At 40.8% G+C, this 22,718-nt stretch overlaps 1 protein-coding gene and 1 pseudogene across 2 annotated transcripts in view; both read right to left on the reverse strand.

Moving 5' to 3' along the window:
* Positions 1-22,718, reverse strand: part of ACVR2A (activin A receptor type 2A) — an 80,270-nt gene that overhangs the window by 40,349 nt on the left and 17,203 nt on the right. The gene's annotated exons all lie outside the window — the stretch shown is intronic.
* Positions 13,381-13,532, reverse strand: LOC140703593 (U2 spliceosomal RNA; annotated as a pseudogene).

Genomic DNA, 22,718 nt, shown 5'->3' on the forward strand with positions numbered 1-22,718 from the left:
TCTGAGAACTATGGCTCAGACAGGCAACTATGAAGGAACTAGAAAATATCCCAAATGTCACTGGGAACTAATGCAAGATCATATATGCTACCATATTCACAACTGCTATGTACACATGTGAAATCTGGTAAGTGAAGAAAAGTCATTCATTTGAAATGTGGTGCCGGATCAATATAAAGACATATAAAGGAGTTTCTAGAACAAATCAAGCCTGAACCCTTTTTTCAGAAGCGAAAATGACTAAATTGAAGCTATCATACCTGGCCATACCATGAGAATAGTCACTGGAAAAAGCAATAATGGTGAGAAAAATTAAAGACAGTAGGGAAAGAGGAAGGCCAACTAAGAGACAGATTAATTCAACAAAGGAAGCTATAGTCTTCAGTCTAAGAGTTGAGCGGGTTACTACTAATAATGTTTTGAAAGTCACTAATTTAGAATGTTGTCTTACTTAGGAAATTACTTATTGGCATATGACTACATTCCATAATGAGATCTTTGACCCACAGACAATTTAAAACTAAAATTACAATCTCATTAGACTTTAAAAAACAAAGGAAGTTTTTTGTTGGAATCTGTGTGTAATGTATATATACAGTGGTGTCTCGCATTACGGCATTAATTCGTTCCAGCGAAATCGCTGTAGAATGAAATATTGCAAAGCGATTTTAAAAAGCCCATAGAAACGCATTAAAACCCGGTTAATGCGTTTCTATGGGCTGGAAACTCACCGTCCAGCGAAGATCCTCCATAGCGCGGCCATTTTCGCTGCCTGTGCAGCGAGGAATCCGTCTCAGAAAACAGAGGGCGGCCATTTTGAAACCGCCGATCAGCTATTAAATATCATCGCTTTGCGAGAATCAGTTCCCGAAGCAGGGAACCGATCATCGCAAAGCGAAATTCCCCCATAGGGAACATTGTTTTGCGATCGCAAAAACATTGACGTCAAGCGGTTTCATCGTTAAACGGAGCGCCCGTCTTGCAGAGCACCACTGTATTTAAATTGTTTTAAAAAGACAGGAAATTCAATTCTTCAAAAAAACCTCAAGTTTATGAATGTGGGATATTGTGCTTCTGTACCCATGATTCAAAACACCAGGAAAGACCCGATCCTACACAATATCATGCCCATGTTGCCAGTAAGAACAAGTATGCCAGGTTTTACATAGCAAAAAGGCAGTCTAAATGCTGACAATACCAACGGCACCACTCAAAATGATCTACAGCAGTGGTCTCCAATCTTTTCTGAATTGTGCATTGGTTGGGGGGGTGGGGCACCCCCACCCTCACGGATGGGCAGGGTGCTTTCACAAGCATGAGCAGCGTGCGCTCGCTCACATGCACTGGTGGGTGGGGCGCACTCACAGGTGGGCAGGATGTGTTTGCGCACATGCATGGATGGGCGGGGCATGCTCACAGGTGGGTGGGACACCCATGCATGCAGGTGGGCAGGTCATGCGTGCATGTGGGGTACTTGGGGGGAGTGCGTGCAGGGGGGCGGGAGATCTATCTCCGCAGCCTGGTCCTGCCATGGCCACAGACTGGTACTGGGCCACAGAATACCCTCCTGAATTCACTGCCATTCCAAAACTAATGCCAGACAAGGAAAATCCTAACTCCTTTTCTTCATCAGTTAAGCACTTGTCACTAGGGAGGGAGGTATTTGTATACAAATATCCCTGCACAGCTGGAGTTAGCGAGGGTCCAGCTCCCTGTGGCCGGACCATCCACTCACGCGTCCGCTGCTTGCCCCACTCTTCCTTCCAATCACTCCAGAGCACGCAGTCAGCTAGCCACTCGTGAGCCTTGCAGGGAGATTCTTCTTCCCTCCTTCTACTAGGAGTGGCTAGCCTACCAGGCGCTCCAGAGAGATTGGAAGAGGGGGGCCGCCACTGCTGGCAGACGCATGAGTGGACGGACATGTGAGTTAACTCCAGCTGTGCAAGGATATTCATATATGAACACAGTACCCCTATCTCTACTTGTCACCCAAATACAAAGCAACTGTCAAAGCTATTTTTTGACAAGTGTGAATGGTCCATTCCAGACTCTTGAAGCTGCAACACTGTATCAATTTTGGAATGTTCTTAATGGTAAGACTGTCCAAGCATGCTCAATTTATAACAAAGTGTTTTTTTAGGGTTAATCATTTTTTTTTTGAAGATTATTATTTCAGTCCCTGCTGAAATATTTAGTTCCTTCAAATTAAAAAAAAGAGTTAAGAAGAACCATTCTGTTTCAAGATGAAGAAGATTGGTCTTTTCAAGTTATTTATCTGGCCTTTTACAAATCTGGATATGTTTAAAAGTTGCTTGTTTCTGCACAGGGGGAACAGTTTTATGTTTGAAAAACTGTGACTCAAAAACTGTTTGCCCAAATTTCCCTAAATTTGGTATAGGGCAATTTGGTCCTGATCTGAAGTCCAGTTTCAAAGTCTTGATTTTTTCTTTGGGCTATCCCCATTCTAGCATTGCCCTGTAGAATGTTGATTTGCTTTGCCAACACAGGAACACTACTGCACTCTTTTAAACATCTCCAGATTTAAAACAGGCCAAATAAATAACTTGAAAAGGCCACTCTTCTGCAGTGATAATGATTTAATTTTTAACAAAAAAATTAAAATTAGATTTGTTTTTAAAAGTATTTTAAATTTTAAAGCAATTTTTATATCACTGATTTTTATCCACTCCAGTCTCAACAATTTATATTTGAGAAACATACTGAAAATATGCCTATTTGTCACATTTGACCAGATAGGCGGGGTATAAATGAAATAAATAAATAAATAAATATTTTGCAAGCTTCTCCTATATAATCTAACATAACATCTGTTTCATGGACACTGTATACAATAAACTTTATATCTGTATTCATTGTGCTTTTAATAATGGCGTATACAGCTCTGAAATCTCCCTATTTAAGTGAAAGAATTTTTTTTGTAAAGAAACAATTAATTAATCAATTAATTAAACCAAAAATTAATCCAGAACACAGCCAGACAGCCTGAAAAACCCACAATAACCATCGGCCATGAAAGCCTTCGAGAACACAAACAATTAATTACATCCATATAAAAATAGAAGTGCCTTGACCAACTGCAGTAAGGTGAGCAAAGAAGCAGCCAAACCAATCTTCCATGGAAGAGAATTTCAAAGCCTGAAAAGGCTCTATCCAGAGTATCCAGCCTGAAAAGGCTCTATCCAAAGTATCCGTCTATGTTGAATGGTAACAGGGAAACAGAACTCTCTTTTGAAAACTTGTCTGGATAGATCAAATGAGGAGAAGTATACTGGGGACCAAAAACATACTGCTATATTGAGGAGGACACAGGCACAAAGTATTTTGCATCAAAGGAAAAGGGACACTCAAAACCTACTGTGAACCTACAAAAGTTCCTGCTTTTATTTATTTATTTATTTATTCATTCATTCATTCATTCATTCATTTAATTCCCACCCATCTAGACCGAAGTCTACTCTGTCTTGTAAAAGACAGTCCTTTTTTAGATCTTAATGCAATAATCTAATCAAGAAGCAATACATAATAAATTTTGATAATACCATATCCAGGAAAGTGTGCAGCTTTTGCACCAGCTTGTACTAGGCAGAAGCTGTAGGTATGTTGGTCACTGACTATATCCAATGTTAGCCCTAACTAAAGCAAACCACCTAAAATGAATAGGACTTATTAGTGACAAGTATTTGCAAATTCCATTAAATTTCAATTGTAAGGATTCTTAGAACTAAAAGTCGATTACGTGGCACCATCTATGTTGCACCTTTTATCAGAAGTGTGATTAAAAATCCTCATCAACAACTAAAATACAAAGTCACCTACTATTTCTGCTTAAAGATGACGATCAGGACAACAGACTGTTCATCTAAACAAAACAATGACACTTAACCACAAGCCCCATGTCGCAGTGGTTAAACTCTGATCACAACCCGAGTACAATACTATGTAGCCAGGTTGATGCTCACTCAGCCTTCCATCCTTCCAAGATCAGTAAATTGACTGCCCAGCTTGCTGGAGGCAGAGGGGATGTGTAGCCTGCATAATTAAAATTGTAAACTGTCCAGAGAGTGCTTTAAGTGCTATGGTGTAGTCTATAACCCGTGCACTTTAACCAGTAGTCTGTCAAACCAAAACAAAAGCTTCGGCATGCTTACAACACTGAAGCACCGCTGGTATTGATTCCATAAACACAGTTTAGTTTACCACATTGAAGAGTCCATAAGGAAAAGTTTATCACATTTTCCCTTCATGTGGACAAATATTACTCTTTCTCCAAAGAAAAAGATGACACATTTTCCTTGGTTTTCATTTATTAATGAACAAGAAACATTGGATATAGACATATCCATGAAAGAACCTGTACTACATTATTCAAATAGTATAAAGGTTGAGAAGACATGACAACTATTCCTGTCACACAAAAACAGCACCATCTAGAAGAATAGTAATACACAACATCCATCATATCAAATAAATAAATACTGTAGAAAGAAGGGCATGCAGTGCAGTACCATTTCTTGGCAGCTACTTGACCATGTTATTCTTTCTAGCCCCAAACAAAAGCAGTTTGTAAGGAGTAAGTTATAAGGAATAAAAAGTACCTATATAGAAGTAACATGCAACAAGAATATCAGGCTCAGTAAACAAAAATAAACATACAGAGATGTTTGGTACTTCAAGTTACTCTCTGTGTGTCTCAGAAGCCTGGTACAAATGACTGACTTCCTCCATTAGCAAATTCTGAGCTAGGCAAGGGGATTTTTTGGCTCCAAAAGAAACCATTAGATTATTTAGGCACTAAACTACAGAAATTCATTATGGAGTGATACCACTGTCCATGTATGGCACAGCTTCACCATTCCTCTTTGAAATGGAAAACACTCAAAGCAGACCTTCATACACCATTATACAACAATCGTAGAGAACAAAAAATCCAAGACTGAGTTAACATGAATTTCCTGAAGAATATCATGCCTTTTTGTTTTGTTATAATTTTCTAATAACTGTTCTCAAAGGAGAAATAAGTAGGAAAGTTTCAAAAAATACACTGGAAATATCCTACACAGGATAAATTTTGCTCAGAGCTCAGGAATCTAGCAATTTACAAATCAAGTGGAATTAAAAAATAGGAAGACGATTTTTAAAATAAAATACTCTAAATATGAATGATAAGAAAAATATATACTACCCGTTTATAATACACATTGTCTAGAATCCTACTGAGATTTTATGCTGTTAGGGTCGCGACTAACCTTTACCTTGCTAAGGTAAGGGCTGCTAGCCGAGCTCATATTGCTGACCGAATAAGCGAAGCTTCAAATCAGCAGGCGGAACTTTTCCGAATAGTCCGCAACCTATGCAGAATTGGTCTAAGTGATGGGCTTCCCTCTAATATCCCCAATTTGCAGCATTTTTAAAATCTAAAGTGGGGGCCATCCGCCAGGAGCTCTCTCCTTTTTCAAATACAGTGGATCGAGCAGAGATGTCCAGCGCAAGCCTATAACAGGCCAGCAGCCAGGCCTATAACAAATGAATGGGCCACAGCAATAATTAATGGGTCTTTCCTGGAGGGCAGGGTTCCTCTTGCCCTCAAGGAGACACTCATTAGGCCCATCAGGAAGAAACCAAATTTGGCAGCGGACGAAACTGGCAACTATAGGCCTGTCGCCAATGTTTCTTTCATTAGTAAAGTGGTGGAGAGGGTGGTGGCCGATCAGGTTCATTTTACATGAAGCCAATGCCCTGGATCTGTTCCAGTCAGGGTTCAGGCCGCACCACGGTACAGAAATGGCATTGGTCGCCCTGTTGGATGAGCTATTGAGGGAGGCTGACAGGGGTAAAACATCTCTGCTGGTCCTCCTCGATATCTCAGCTGCCTTTGATACCGTCGACCATGGTATCCTCCTGAGGAGGCTCTCCAAGTTGGGAATTGGTGGCCTGGCATTTGCCTGGCTCCAATCCTTCTTGGAGGATTGTCCTTGGAGAGTACAGCTTGGGGAGAGAGCTTCAGCCCCATGAAGCCTCAACTGTGGGGTTCCACAGGGCTCAATTATCTCCCCAATGCTGTTTAATATCTATATGAGGCCGCTGGGTGGGGTCATCAGGGGGTGTGGGGCATTGTGCAATCAGTACGCTGATGACACCCAGCTCTACGTCTCCTTTTCTCCAACCACAGTGGATGCTGTTCTGTCCCTTCAGCGCTGTCTGGAGGCTGTACTGCAATGGATGCAGGAAAATGGGCTGAGGCTGAACCCAGACAAGACGGAGGTCGTGAGGGTGGGTGGCCCACCATTGGCAGTTTGGGAAACTCCCTCTTTTGGGGGGGTGACTCTCACCGCGAAGAGTGAGGTTTGCAGCTTGGGGATCCATCTGGACCCGGTGCTCACCATGGAAACCCAGGTGCCGTCAGTGGTCTGCTCCGCCTATTTCCATCTTTGATGGATTGCCCAGCTGCCTCCCTATCGTGATGTTGGGGCGCTCACCACTTTGGTCCATGTACAGTGGTGCCTCACACAACGATGTTAATTGGTTCCAAAAAAATCAACGTTGTGTGAAACATCGTTCTGTGAAACACCATTTCCCATAGGAATGCATTGAAAACCGGTTAATCCATTCCAATTGGAACGGATTGCCGTCCTTGAGCGAAAATCCCCCTAGGAAACATCGTTGAGTGAAACAATGTTTCCTCCATTCAAATGTATTGAAGCCAACTCAATGCATTTGAATGGCATTCCGATGTCTCTTTTCCCTCATTTAAAAGTGCCTTAAACTGTTTGAAACCTGTTTTAAATGCTTGGCATCGATAGTCCAGCTTGTGAAACGTATGCAAACTTAATTTGGTGTTGTTCTGAGTCGTTGTTAATTTTTGGTGATTTTTTGTTTTCTCCATTGAAAGCCATTAGACAGACCATTCAATGGCTTTCAATGGAGAAAACAAAAAAATCACCAAAGATTAACGAAGACTCAGAACAACACCAAATTAAGTTTGCATAGGATTCAGGAGGTGGGCTAACGATTGCAAGCATTTAAAACAGGCTTCAAACAGTTTAAGACACTTTTACAGGAGCGAAAAGGGGCATCGGAAAGAGCTCTTTGATCTCCGTTTCCCTGCTTTTGAAGCTCTTTCCGATACCCCTTTTCGCTCCTGTAAAAGTGTCTTAAACTGTTTGAAGCCTGTTTTAAATGCTTGCAATCATTAGCCCACCTCCTGAACCCTATGCAAACTAAATTTGGTGTTGTTCTGAGTCTTCGTTAATTTTTGGTGATTTTTTGTTTTCTCTCTCATTGAAATGTATTGGACGGACAGTTCAATAGAGTTCAATGAGGGAAAAACAAAAAATCACCAAAAATTAACGACTCAGAACAACACCAAATTAAGTTTGCATAGGTTTCAGGAGGTGGGCTAACGATTGCAAGCATTTAAAACAGGTTTCAAACAGTTTAAGGCACTTTTAAATGAGGGAAAAGAGACATCGTTGTGTGAAAATCCCCCATAGGAAACATCGTTGTGTGAGGCGGCAAATTTATCAGAAAAAGCCATCGTTGTGTGAGGCACCCGTTGTGCGAGGCACCACTGTACTCATAATCTCGACATTAAACTAATGCAATGCACTCTACGTGGGGCTATCTTTGAGATTGGTGCAGAAGCTTCAAATGGTGCAGAATGTGGCGGCCAGACTTCTTAGTGGGGCGAGAAAATACCAACATATCTCTCCCACCCTGGCCGCCTTGCATTGGCTGCCCATTTGTTTCCGCATTGATTTCAAAGTCTTAATGATTACATACACAGCCCTAAATGGTTTAGGACCTCGATACCTGGCGGAACGCCTCCTCCCACCTAGATCTACTCGTATCACTCATTCTAGCCAGGAGTGGTGGCTGAGGAGCCTAACGCCGAGGGAGGCGCGAAAAGAAAGAAGAAACCGGGCCTCCTCAGCAGTGGCTCTGCATCTTTGGAATAATCTTCCCTCCAAGAACTGCTTGGCCTCTTTGCTGGGTATTTTCAAAAGCCAACTACAAACCTGGCTATTTAGGCAGGCCTTTCCTCCGGGCACCACTTGATTTATCTTTTGTCTCCATCTTGAATTATTGTTCAACTTTGTGAAATTGTTGTTATATGTTAACTGTCTTTTTTTTCTATTTGATGTGAGCCGCCCAGAGTAGACATTGTGGATGGGATAAAAATTTATTTATTTATTTTCCAGGGTAAATGAAATTACAACTATTTAACAACATGCCAGTCATGTGCCTCTCAAGCAACAAGGCAAGTGACTTGTGCTATGTTAATCAGTATGATCTGTTACTGGAGCATACACAATTTACTCCAGGCTGAAATCCTGGTATGATTCTGGCCATTACTTGAATCTGCCATCTAAGCCATGGAGGCACACTTGCTTGTTACAATGTTCCTCTTTTTCATGTACAACTGTCTCTGAGGTTCAATGTTGACAGATGCATTATGCTACATGGTAGTGCCATCTGGTGTCACAGGTTGAGGTTAGTTGTTTTGAGCAACCAAGATACATCTTCAATGGTCAGAATCTTGCTGATGTAAGTTGCACCATGGATCTTTGGTGATGTCATCAGCCATGGTTATTTCAATAAATGAAACGCTTCCCATTCCACTCCTTCCCGACAGGTTCTGAGGATCTCTAGGGATCTCATTCATCCTATAAATACTAGCAGGACTAGCAGCTGTGATTTTCCAGCTAAATCCTTCCCAATGCTGTTCTGCAGCTCCCAAAGGCTTCCTAGGATGAAAGGAATCTCTAGGGATCCCCACAGCTTAATGAGGGTACTGGAAGCTTTTAACATCCAAAACAGCTGCAGCATGGTTGTGGCTAATGACATCAACAGAAATTCACAATATAATTTGCACCAAACAGTATTCTGGCTATTGTATTACAGCAGCAATAACTTGGCTGTCAAATTGATTCTGACTTAAAGTCACTCCTTCCAAGATGTTCTATGTGCGCAGTACTCAGAAGTTATTCTTGATGCTTTGGGACCATGCAGTTTGCCCAAGGCTACACAGTGTGGCTCTTGCAATACCAGTTTCTGTCTCTGCAACCAGTTGCCCAACTCACTTAGCTATGCGGAGAGCTGAATGCATTACGCTTGCATTAAATTGTTACATCTAAGTAGGCACAGACAAGAATAAATTCCATGACAGGAAGAAAATAGTCTTATGAATAGACAAAAATGTTTGTGTCTTTCTTCTATGGCCAGAAAAGAAGAAAGAGGGCTGCTGAAGATATGGTGTATTTTACTTCTTTTCTCAATCACTGTCAGACTAGCACCTTCCCCCACCCAAAATTCCTGTAACCTACGTGGACTTTTTAAAATTACAAGTCACCAAGAAAGCACATGTTTTTAGGTGGCATATAAAATGCATATATAGCTAACATTGGGTTCAGTTTAAATCTATACATAATTTTGTCTTTAAGAAACAATACAAAACCACAATGCAGTTAAAATACAGTATAGCACAGACAAATTGTCAAGATATGGCACAGCTCACCAAAACAACTCCCTTTTAATTTGTGGGATTCCCAGTAATTTAAATGGAAGTTGTGATGTATGCTGTATTTGAGTACAGTGGCTTTAAGTCTTCATAGACTAAATAATCATACAGCAACTGAAACTATAAAGACTGTAAGTAATCACCAAGTATTAGTTAAAACAGAGTTGGTAACTTCAGATCTAGGGGTCACATTTGTGCCTCCAGAACCAACCACGGGCTAGAAATGGACAAAAATGGAGGGGAGGCAACCCCCCCCCCAGATGTGCCCAGGTAACTGCTTCTGGTTTTGATTTCTGGCTTTTGGGGTTAGGATGTCTTGTGGTACTCCTCAACTTCCATGAAGCAAAAATTGCAACTCCTGAAAGTGGGAGAAGCCATTTTTTATCCTCTCTCCTTTTTCATCCTTGAGAGCATCAGGAGGCTCTGGGAAGTTGGGGGTGGGGCTGCATACAAGCCGCAAGCCATCCTTTGTACACTAGTTGCAGTTATTTGTATAAAACCTTTCAGAAATTCACTTTTGGCCTCAGTCTTTAAGCGTGGATGTAAGCCATGTGAATAAAATGTTTGGTCCCACAACTTTGTTCCACATTACCGGCCAGGATACTACTGGGCATTTATAACAGAGTAAGTGTAATTGCATAAACTACAGTGGTGAATTACTCTTAATTAAGAAGTAGCCACTTCTTTCTTTCTCTCTCTCTCTCTCTCTCTCCCCTCATTGGTTCAAGTAGTACTCTGGGTAGTTTCCAGGACTACTGTTATGTGCCATTAAGTCAGAACTGACTTATAGCAACCTAATAGGCAGGGCTTGAAAAATGTACCTGTCCACACATGTGACAGTGAAAAATGCTGCTCAACAAATCACAGCTCCTCCCTCCCTGCCTCCTTCTTCTTGGCCTGTCTCTCTCTAATCCGGAAGTCCTCCCCTCCCCCTCCCATTGCAAAAGGAAAACTGCCCTCTTCTTGAAAGAAGAGAGTTTGAGCAGCACATAAAGATATAGCTCTGCAGGAGAATATAGAGTACAGTAGTTCCATGCTGGAGAACATGGAGATTCCCTGCTCCCAATTTCAACTGAACAAGGACACATCCTGGGGTGGGAGGGAACTGTGGCTCCTTAAGAGGCTTTTGCTTTCACCTTTATTTTTGCTGGAGACATTCTAAAGAAAGGGATTCAAAATACAAGCTTCATGACCCCACAGACATGCAGGTAATAAAGCAACCCAAGTCTGAGGGTATAAATCAGTTATTCTCAATCCCAATAAATTGCAAGTCTATAGTCCGGTCATGCTTACTGGTGAAATTTTTGACTGACTGGTGAGACATTCTAAAATTTTTCAAGCCCTGCTAATAGGGCTTTCAAGGTAAGAGAGATATTTAAACAGTGTCTTTAACAATTCCAAACCCCCAGTGAGTTTCCATGACTGAGCAGGGATTCAAACTCAGACCTCCTGAATCCTAGACCCTTATCGGGAGAAAGGCAGCCTGTAAATAACACAAATAAATAGTCCATTGCTCTATCCACCATTCCACACTAGTGTATTAAGCATGTATTAATTGAAGTTACCATCCCCTTCAAACAATTCTGTGTATCTACTAATCTATTACTATGATTATTACTACAAGAACAACCATATCTTATTAAAAGAATTCATGTTAATACATTTGGGACTTTCCAATTTCATAATCACAGCCACTTTTCAAGACAGGTTAACCCAACAGACTGTTATTTTCCAAATGCTACACAATTAGCTTAAATGTTACATAGAGTTTGACTCAAAGTCCCCTTAAACCCCATCCACTGAATCAAAATAATTTTCCCACCAAATTTAAATTTAGGGTGATCTTAGTTCAATAGTTACTTAATTCATTTCCAATGGCTGCATATCATTTTTTGCCATTAGAAAACAAGTTACACTTGAACCAACAAATCATACAAACTTTCAAGGGGTTAAACACTAATCAAATTGCGCTCATAATATATATATTAAAAAAGGTTTTAATTTGTTAATAGTGAATAGGAAGCATATATATATATATATATATATATATATATATATATATATATATATATATATATAGATAGATAGATAGATAGATATAGATATAGATATAGATATAGATATAGATATATAGATATATATGCTTCCTATTTACTATTAACAAATTAAAACCTATTTCATGTAACTGGAATTCAAAATTGCTAGGAATAACAAGAAATATTAGAGACGCTTGTATTTCAAGTTGCATAATTTGATACTGATCAAGAAATCATCAACATAGCCTTTAAAGGTCATATACAATTATGGCAGTATGAAAGAGGCATAAAACCAAAATACATCACAAAGTAAGAGAATAAGATTGCAGACAATCACAATGCATCGGTGGTCTGGCACTAGCCTGGCTCCTATCCTTCTTGGAGGACCGTCCCCAGAGACTACAGCTTGGGGAGAGTGTATCGGGTCCATGGAATATTAATTGTGGGGTTCCGCAGGGCTCAATTGTCTCCCAATGCTGTTTAATATCTACATGAGGCTGCTGGGCCAGGTCATCAGGGGGTGTGGGGCTTTGTGTCATCAGTACGCTGATGACACCCAGCTCTACATCTCCTTTTTTCCCCTACAACAGTGGATATCGTTTTGTCCCTTCAGTGCTGTCTCGAGGCCGTATTGAAATGGATGCAGGTGAATGCTGGTCCACACCGCCTCTTTCCATCTTTGGCGGATTGCCCAGCTGCATTCCTATCTTGATGTGGGGGCCCTCAACACTCTGCTCCATGTGCTTGTAGTTTCAAGATTAGACTACTGTAATGTGCTCTACGTGGTGCTACCTTTGAGATTGATGCGGAACCAACTCAAGACTTGGTACAGAATGCGGCAGCCAGACTTCTTACAGGGGTGAGAAGACATCAACATATCTCCCCTACTCTGGCTGCCTTGCATTGGCTGCCCGTTCATTTCCGCAATTATTTCAAAGTACTAATGATGACATATAAAGCCCTAAACAGTTTAGAACCTCAATATCTGGCGGAACACCTTCTCCCACCTAGGTAAAGGTAAAGGTTCCCCTTGACAATTCTTGTCCAGTCGTGTTCGACTCTAGGGGACGGTGCTCATCCCCGTTTCCAAGCCATAGAGCCAGCGTTTTGTCCGAAGACAATCTTCCGTGGTCACATGGCCAGTGCAACTTAGACACGGAACGCTGTTACCTTCCCACCGAGGTGGTCCCTATTTATCTACTCGCATTTGCATGCTTTTGAACCGCTAGGTTGGTGGGAGCTGGGACAAGCGACGGGAGCTCACTCCGTTGCGTGGATTCGATCTTACGACTGCTGGTCTTCTGACTCTGCAGCACAGGCTTCTGCGGTTTAGCCCACAGCGCCACCATGTCCCACCTAAATCTACCTATATCACTCGCTCTAGCCAGGAGGAGCGACTGAGGAGCCTAACACGGAGGGAGACACAAAGAGAAAATATAAGAAAGTGGGCCTTCTCAGCAGTGGCCCCTCGTCTCTGGAACAATCTCCCCCCCAGAAATTTGTCTGGTTCCCTCGCTAGGTGTTTTTAAGAACCAACTCAAGACCTGGCTCTTCAGGCAGGCCTTCCCTCCTGTCAATAGTTAATTTATTTTGCCATCTTTAATTGTATTAATATTGTTGTTTTATTCTATTCTTAGTATTGTTAGCCGCCTAGAGTAGACTTTGGTCTAGATGGGTGGGATATAAATTAAATTAAAAAATATTTTAAAAATGAATTCAATCCAACAAGCAGCAATGCAGATGAAACGAACCAGCATATCCCTTCAAACTATCTGAGTGAATAACCAGGTTTTAACATGAAGCCATGATGACAGCAGTGTCAGCAGTTAAATTTCAAAACAGAGGTCACTGCCAAGAATGGGACATCATCACAGAAATGTCTGGCCAGTTCCTGCACAAGAAACTTTATTTGACAAAGGATACTACACTTGATCTTAGCCAAAAGGCCGAGAAGCGATAAAGGAGAGCCTCATTCAAAGATCATCCTTTTATGATCTTATAACATGGGCAAATCCGTCATGCCTTTAGATATTCAGGTCAAAATCTGTTTAGGGTAGCAAAAGTGTACCAGTAACCTGAATTGGCTTCAGAAGGAAGAGCAATTCCAATGTATATCTAACAACTGTTTGGAAACAAATTATATGCACAGTATTTAAACTTTGTTTACATGCATATATACATGTATATGTCTTTGTATTACATATCATATATAATCAAAATTCTCCCATACTGTGTGTCTTCAGTTTCTGCACAGGATAAAGAGAGAAGCCTGTGGGTGGATGGAGATGGGGAAGACAAAGATATGCACCTTGTACTGTCTATAACAAACTATTATTTAGAACTGTAGAGATATCTGGAATGCTGATTAATGATAACTGACTTGTTATGAACTGATTAATGATAACTGACTTGTTATGAACTGTGCCAAGCTGATAGTTGATACTCAGTGTACTCTCTAATTTTCAGCCCCGCTGGGTGGGGTTCCACCTCTCACATGTATTACTTTAGCCCTGCATGCGCAGGGCTCCACCCCTGGTGCGCAGGGTTCTATCACAACCGGAACCAAATGCAATTGCTGGACGGAGGAGGAAGAGAGCTCCACAGAGGGAGGTGGAATTGTGCATGCACCTAGTTTACAGGGAACCTTGCTGATACTCTAGAAAAAACATGCACATACCTACTACATACTCATTGTCAGAAACTCACTAACCAAGACCTTTTCACATGCTGGTGGCATTTCTCATCACAAACATTTGTCTCTAGGTTAACAATTAATGGCTCTGGATTGAGCATCTTATCTAAAATAGTACAGAGTAATGTTTCCTTCTACATTCATAAAGTATACTTCCCCCTAGTTGTACCAGTTAACATTCTTGCAGTAACATTCTGCACTATTTGAAACTTCTTAGATAAGTAAATACAATATGGCACTATCTTTTCATAAGCCAATTTTTATTGGCAAAGCATGCAACCTGAAAAGTTCACAATTCTGTAAAAAGAAGTGAATGGATTTTAATATATAATACAGAACTTATTTCACACATTTACTCAATCGGGACAATTATAAATAAAGAATACTAACAATCCAGAGAGGAGGACTACAAAACAGATTTTAATAATCTTAAGATTAGCTGCTCTTAATTTATGGTCTCAGTAGCTGAGATGCAAGATATGTATTTAATATGACTTGAATGTATAATTCCCACAAGGATTCCAATCATCACATTTCTGAACCAGTTGCAGTTTTTAATCATCTTCAAGGGCAGTTCAATTGGCGTGCACTACAGTAATGAAATTTGTACCTAATCAATACTCTGTAATTGTCAGTAGACCGTTTTTTTTTCTAGATTATAAAATTTGGAACCAGTTTTACCTGACAAAAAGACACTCCTAGCCGCAGAAGCAACAAAATCTTTATTTCTCCAGAAATCCCACATCCAAGAATATTTCCAGGATGTACTTGCTGTCTCTCATGGAGGAATGACATCATCCATAGTGAGATTTAAATTTACATCCAGAGTAGAATCCAAACTTACATCCATTTTTTCATAATACAGTGGTGCCTCGCTTAACGATTGCTTCGTATAACGAAAAATTCACTTAACAATGGCTTTTTCGGAGTGATCTTGTGCTTCACTTAACGATTTTCCCTATGGGCGATTTTCGCTTAACGATTTTGGGACCATGCTTCACTTAACGATGACAGTTTTAGGTCCCCTTGTTTCGCTTAACGTTTCTTTTTACAGCCCCGTTTTTGCTATTTTTAAAATATTCTAAAATGTTTAAAAATGTTTAAAATGCTTGGAATCATGAGTGCACCTAATAAAACCTTCGTTAAAGTAATTTGGCTTTGTTCTGAGTCTTTTTGAATTTTTTGTGAATTTTTCCCCCCATTGAAATAGGCTTCAATGCATTTCAATGGGTTTCGCTTAACGTTTTTTCCTATGGGGATTTTCGCTTAAGGATGGTAATCCGTTCCAACTGGAACGGATTATCCGGTTTTCATTGCATCTCTATGGGAAATGGTGTTTCGCTTAACAATGTTTTCACATAGCGATGTTTTTTTTGGAACCAATTAAAATCGTTAAGCGAGGCACCACTGTACTTTTTTCTTATCTGGACTAAATCTCAATTTGCCAGTCCTAATCTATCACAATGTCACCCCAAGACACTATTCCAAATGCTCCTATGGAATTAGTGAATAGACAGCATGTTGTTTCACATGTGTTAACATCTGCATATATCTGTGAAGATTCTCAGTCATTCAGGTGAGGTTATCTGGAAGCTGAATCATGGCAACTGGGCTTCTTTCTTATTAGGCTGAAATGTTTTGCTACTCATCCAAGTAGCTTCTTCAGTCTGAAAAGAGTCAGTGGGAGATCCCAGATATATCCTCCAAGTTGGTTTCACGTTCCCCTGGTCTGAAAACAGGAAAGTTTAAGGATCAGATCATACTTTTGCACTATTAAAGAGCAGGCTGGGTAGGTTGGGGCTCGTCAGCCCTGGAAGGCAGCCCATCTAGGAGAAGGAAAACTCCGATTTCAAACCTCCACTGCCTTGTGGCTATATCCACTCGTGGAAAAGGCTTCAGGAGTTAACCTCGAGGCAAAATCCGGAGCTGGAGTCCCGAAGGCAGCATGTGTCGTTCTGCCAACTCCTGCGACGTCGCTGGAACCAGTTGTATTGGCTCTTGCCTTTCCATTGGACTATTTCAGTGATGTGGGGAGGGGGGATTTGCTGCTTGGGTAACAGCCTATCCTCCATATTACCTTACCCGTGCTTCATGCTCTGGAGAGGACACTCCTCGATTCAGAGCATGTTACCATAGTCTCTCGAGACGGAAGGATGCCTATGCTATGGTCTGAATAGGCTTGTTAATGACCCATGACAATGGGTGGAAAAGGACTGCAGTTGGGATTTTCCCTCACCCCCAGTCCTTTGTGCTTCTAACAATTTAGAATTATGGTTTTTGCCATTTATTGGCCGAAATCCTATTACGCTGCACAGTAAGTTGCAGTTAGAGGAGGTCCATTTGAATCAATGGAACCTATGGAGGCAACGACTCACTATATTCCCATTGATTCAGTGGGCCTACCCTAGTGCAACTTGCTATGCTGAGTAACAGAATTTTGATCAACAAATGGCAAAAAACAATAAATATTTTTAGAAATTAGGGGGAACGTCATGAGTGACAAACACCATACAGTATGATTTTGTAGCACAAGGTGATACGGCAGTTCCTGACATTGTATTATATCATGATTGTTTTTTCAACCATCAAGCAGTCTAAATCATTAGATATAATTGTTTGATTGTATGGGTGTGAATGAAACTAAATGCTTATGACCTCATCAAAGCTTTTTTTTTTAAAAAAAGAGTCGGGAGGTGAGGCTGAGGAGCCTAACGCCGAGGGAGGCCCGTAAAGAAAAGACAAGAAATCGGGCCTTCTCGGCGGTGGCTCCTCGCCTCTGGAATAACCTTCCCCCTGACATTTGCGCGGCTCCCTCGCTGGGTATTTTAAAAATCAATTAAAAACACTGATGTTTCGACAGGCCTTCCCCTCAGCTAATTCCTGATCTTCCCTTTTTCTTCTCTCCTAGTGTTTGCCCCATCTTGTCTAACGTTCTTCCCCTTATTTAAAATTGTTTTAATTATATTGTTATATGTCTGTTGTAAGCCGTCTAGTCTAGAGTGGTCCTGAGGGACTAGATAGGCGGGATATTAATTAATTAATTAAATAAATAAATAAATAAATAAATAGAATTCCTATGCAAAAGACGACGCTTAGAGAGGAACAGATCTATATGCACAGATCCTCACTCCATGGTGTCCACGGGTTAAAATTCTTACACCACTTCCTCGTCCTTTACACCTTTACCTTGTACACCCTGACGTTTATTGTATGGTTAAAATCAACCACTTTAAAAAGAGAAAGAAAATGTTATCTTTTGTGACTGGAACCTTTTATATGGGGGCGTAAGAAGGAGAGAGAGAATATAAAAGGTCAGGTCTTGAAGATGTATAATTGTCTTATAGATTCATTATATAATTCTTGGCTCAGATTACAGTAGTATGAGAGTCTGATCTACAATTTGATATTTCTAATCAGTAGCAATCTAACATTTGACCCGCCCCAGTTTTCAGAACAAAATCAGCAGCACTAAAAGAAAACACACTTAAGACACTTCACAGCTGGCATCTTTCCCTTACAAAGTGATCTAGATTTGTTACAGGGTGATCTTCAATTTGTTGGAGAGGATGAGGAGACAGAGGGCCCTACTGCATATGTGAGTGATTTGCCCCAAGTGTTGGTCTTCTGTAATTGTATAATAGATCTGATTTCTAAGACTACAGATGCAAATATGAAGAAATTTAATGCTCTGCTACTATTGTCTGCCTTCATTAATGATAACTAATATCTACTGCACAAGGATCTTATCACCTTGCTTGTTGCATCAGTCAAACAGTAGATAACATAGAGATGGAAATCCCTGAATGGATTTAGCGTTGATGGTTCATTGAACAGTCTGGCAAACTGCTGTCATAGAGAACTCATACAAACTCAGAACACAAAAAGGATCTGAACACATAAATACATGTAAGACAATTTGAAAGATATTTCTCCAGTATATGAACCACTTGCCACAAGCTGGATCTCTGGAGAGCTGTTTCTTAAACTAGAGCAACACGATCAATCTGTTATGCCACTGCCTCCTACTTTGCTTTGAATGGGTTTGTGGGTTTTTGTGTTTGTTTTTCTAAAAAACTCATATTGAATCTCATCCTGAATCTAGATGTTGAACACCACTGGGGACAGGATGATACCTTTAACAGATGTTAAAGGCCAGAGGGTGAGACAAAATTTCCCCCAGTATGATCTTCTCCATGTTGAACCCTAGTGAAAAAATGAAGCCATTGTAACCCCATACCTCATCCCATAACACACAGTCTGGAGGGATACCATGATAAGTGCAGAGGTCCAACAACAACAACAACAACAGCATGATCCCACTATCCTTCAATTCAAAGACAGTTTCCATTCTGAAACCAGGCCAGAACAGCAACTGGGATGGATCTAAATAAAGATTCCAAGCCAAATCATAGTCAGCCAACAAAATGCCGCCTGCTCCAAGATTGTATCCATTTTTTTCTGTAAGAAATTACCCTGGATGATAATAGTCAGGTGCCAAAGTATCTAGTCAAAGCTTCTTCAACTGTAATTTCACTATAGTCTCCTTTAAGGCTTACAAAACTACCTTATTCCTTCAGTAAGGCACTGATTGCTTCCGATATCTATATTGTAAGCTCCATCATGGCAGATTTTACTTGCCTATGGCAGCAAAAGTTTAAAAACCTCATAGCTCATTTCTTGAAGCATCTTGTCAAAATCCTCAAGCTGTATAAGCTACAAAAAACCATTAGAGCAACATCACACTGCACTATGTACATTCATCCTCAGTTCCTACTGGAAGTATGGAATGCAAGACAGAGTAAATATGAATACTGTACTGTAATTTTATCTCCAAAATATAATGCAGGTGCACAACAACTGGCCTCTGAATGGTTCAACTGCTGACTCACTAGATTTGAACCAGTTCATGATATAGCAATGCTGACAAACATTTTGGCACATACAAAAGTATATACTGACATTAATTTATATCAACAACCAGAAGCTCACTTGATATTTCAATATATACCTGATTTAATTCTCATCTGTTATTTTTTTAAAAAATGTCTAGAAACCTATTTTGGACTTATAAACAAATGTATGATTGCAAACTGCCATTAATTAATGAATTGCCACTTGCACTGTTAGTCCCATACCTTGTCACATAACTCACATGTGAATGCAAACAGCAACTCATTAATTACATGCAATTCATGCAATTCCCCTTATCAAGACACTACTATTTGTCTTGATGGGAATGCTATATGATTAACTGAAATTTCAACTTGTTCTGTTTAAGATCTGTGTAGTAATGCTGACAGAGATTATTTAAAGTGTAGTGGTATAGGTAAGCCAATCAAATCAAAATTCAACAGAACATACTGCTATTGCTAATTCTTTCAAACAGTAAATGCAGTTTCACCTCTCACATAAGTCAACTCTGGAATAAATTCGTCGTTCAGTCGTGTCCGACTCTTCGTGACCCCATGAACCAGAGCACACCAGGCCCTCCCATCTTCCACTGCCTCACAGAGTTGGGCCAAATTCATGTTGGTTGCTTCGCAGAGACTGTCCAGTCATCTCATCCTCGGTCGTCCCCTTCTCCTCTTGCCATCACACTTTCCTAACATCAGGGTCTTTTCCAAGGAGTCTTCTCTTCTCATGAGATGGCCAAAGTACTGGAGCCTCAGCTTCAGGATCTGTCCTTCCAGTGAGCACTCAGGGTTGATTTCCTTTAGAATTGATAGGTTTGTTCTCCTTGCAGTCCAGGGGATTCTCAAGAGTCTCCCCTCAGCACCACAATTCAAAGGCATCAATTCTTCGGCGGTCTGCTTTCTTTATAGTCCAGCTCTCACTTCCATACGTCACGACAGGAAAAACCATAGCTTTGACTATTCGGACTTTTGTTGGCAAGGTGATGTCTCTGCTTTTTAAGATGCTGTCAAGGTTTGTCATCGCTTTCCTTCCAAGTAGCAGGTGTCTTTTAATTTCGTGGCTGCTGTCTCCATCTCCAGTGATCATCGAGCTCAAGAAAGTAAAATCTGTCACTGCCTCCATGTCTTCCCCTTCTATTTCCCAGGAGGTGATGGGACCAGTGGCCATGATCTTAGTTTTTTTGATGTTGAGTTTCAGGCCGTTTTTTGCACTCTCCTCTTTCACCCTCATTAAGAGGTTCTTTAATTCCTCCTCACTTTCTGCCATCAGAGTGGTATCATCTGCATATCTGAGGTTGTTGATATTTCTTCCGGCAATCTTAATTCCGGTTTGGGATTCCTCCAGTCCAGCCTTGTGCATGATGTATTCTGCATATAAGTTAAATAAGCCGGGGGACAATATACAGCCTTATCGTACTCCTTTCCCAATTTTGAACCAATCAGTTGTTCCATATCCAGTTCTAACTGTTGCTTCCTGTCTCACATATAGGTTTCTCAGGAGATAGACAAGGTGGTCAGGCACTCCCATTTCTTTAAGGACTTGCCATAGTTTGCTGTGGTCCACACAGTCAAAGGCTTTTGCATAGTCAATGAAGCAGAAGTAGATATTTTTCTGGAACTGTCTGGCTTTTTCCATAATCCAGCGCATGTTAACAATTTGGTCTCTGGTTCCTCTGCCCCTTCGGAATCCAGCTTGTACTTCTGGGAGTTCTCGGTCCACATACTGCTGAAGCCTACCTTGTAGGATTTTGAGCATAACCTTGCTAGCGTGTGAAATGAGTGCAATTGTACGGCAGTTGGAGCATTCTTTGGCACTGCCTTTCTTTGGGATTGGGATGTAGACTTATCTTTCCAATCCTCTGGCCACTGTTGAGTTTTCCAAACTTGCTGGCATATTGAATGTAGCACCTTAACAGCATCATCTTTTAAGATTCATATAGTTCAACTGGAATGTCATCACCTCCACTGGCTTTGTTGTTAGCCATGCTTTCTAAGGCCCACTTGACTTCACTCTCCAGGATGTCTGGCTCAAGGTCAGCAACTATATTGTCTGGGTTGTCCGGAATATCCTAATCTTTCTGGTATAATTCCTCTGTGTATTCTTGCCACCTCTTCTTGATGTCTTCTGCTTCTGTTAGGTCCCTCCCATTTTTGTCGTTTATCATGTTCACCTTTGCACAAAATGTTCCTCTAATATCTCCAATTTTCCTGAACAGATCCCTGGTTTTTCCTTTTCTGTTATTTTCCTCTATTTCCTTGCATTGCTCATTTAAGAAGGCCCTCTTGTCTTTCCTTGCTATTCTTTGGAAGTCTGCATTCAATTTTCTGTAGCTTTCCCTATATCTCTTACATTTTGTTTCCCTTCTCCTCTCTGCTATTTCTAAGGCCTCGTTGGATAGCCACTTTGCTTTCTTGCATTTCCTTTTCTTTGGGATAGTTTCTGTTGCTGGACAATGTTACGAGCCTCTATCCAAAGTTCTTCAGGCACTCTGTCCACCAAATCGAGTTCCTTAAATCTGTTCTTTACTTCCACTGTGTATTCATAAGGGATTTGGTTTAGATTATACCTGAGTAGCCCAGTGGTTTTTCCTACTCTCTTCAATTTAAGCTTGAATTTTGCCATGAGAAGCTGATGATCAGAGCCGCAGTCAGCTCCAGGTCTTGTTTTTCCTGACTGTATAGAGCTTCTCCCTCTTTGGCTGCAGAGAATATAATCAATCTGATTTTGATATTGCCCATCTGGTGATTTCCATGTATAGAGTCGCCTCTTGTGTTGTTGGAAAAGAGTGTTTGTGATGACCAGCTTGTTCTCTTGACAAAACTCTATTAGACTTTGCCCTGCTTCGTTCTGAACTCCAAGGCCAAACTTCCCTGTTGTTCCTTTTATCTCTTGGCTCCCTACTTTAGCATTCCAGTCCCCTAGAATGAGAAGAACATCTTTCTTTGGTGTCTGTTCTAGAAGGTGTTGTAAATCTTCATAAAATTGTTCAATTTCAGTCTCCTCAGCAATGGTGGTTGGTGCATAAACTTGGATTATTGTGATGTTGAAAGGTCTGCCTTGGATTCGTATTGACATCATTCTATCATTTTTGAGATTGTATCCCATTACAGCTTTTCCCACTCTTTTGTTGACTATGAAGGCTACTCCATTCCTTCTATGGGATTCTTGCCCACAATAGTAGATATGATAATCATCTGAGCTGAATTCGCCCATTCCTGTCCATTTTAGTTCACTGATGCCCAGGATGTCGATGTTTATTCTTTCCATCTCCTGTTTGACCACATCCAGCTTCCCAAGGTTCATAGATCTTACATTCCAGGTTCCTATGCAGTATTCTTCTTTACAGCATCGGACTTTCCTTTCACTTCGAGGCACGTCCAGAACTGAGCGTCCTTTCGGCTTTGGCCCAACCATTTCATTAGCTCTGGAGCTACTTGTACTTGTCCTCCGCTCTTCCTCAGTAGCGTGTTGGACGCCTTTTGACCTGAGGGGCCCATCTTCCAGCATCATATCTTTTAGCCTTTTCTTTCTGATCATG

Source organism: Pogona vitticeps, chromosome 1 (assembly GCF_051106095.1).
Source record: "Pogona vitticeps strain Pit_001003342236 chromosome 1, PviZW2.1, whole genome shotgun sequence".
NCBI classification, from domain to species: domain Eukaryota; kingdom Metazoa; phylum Chordata; class Lepidosauria; order Squamata; family Agamidae; genus Pogona; species Pogona vitticeps.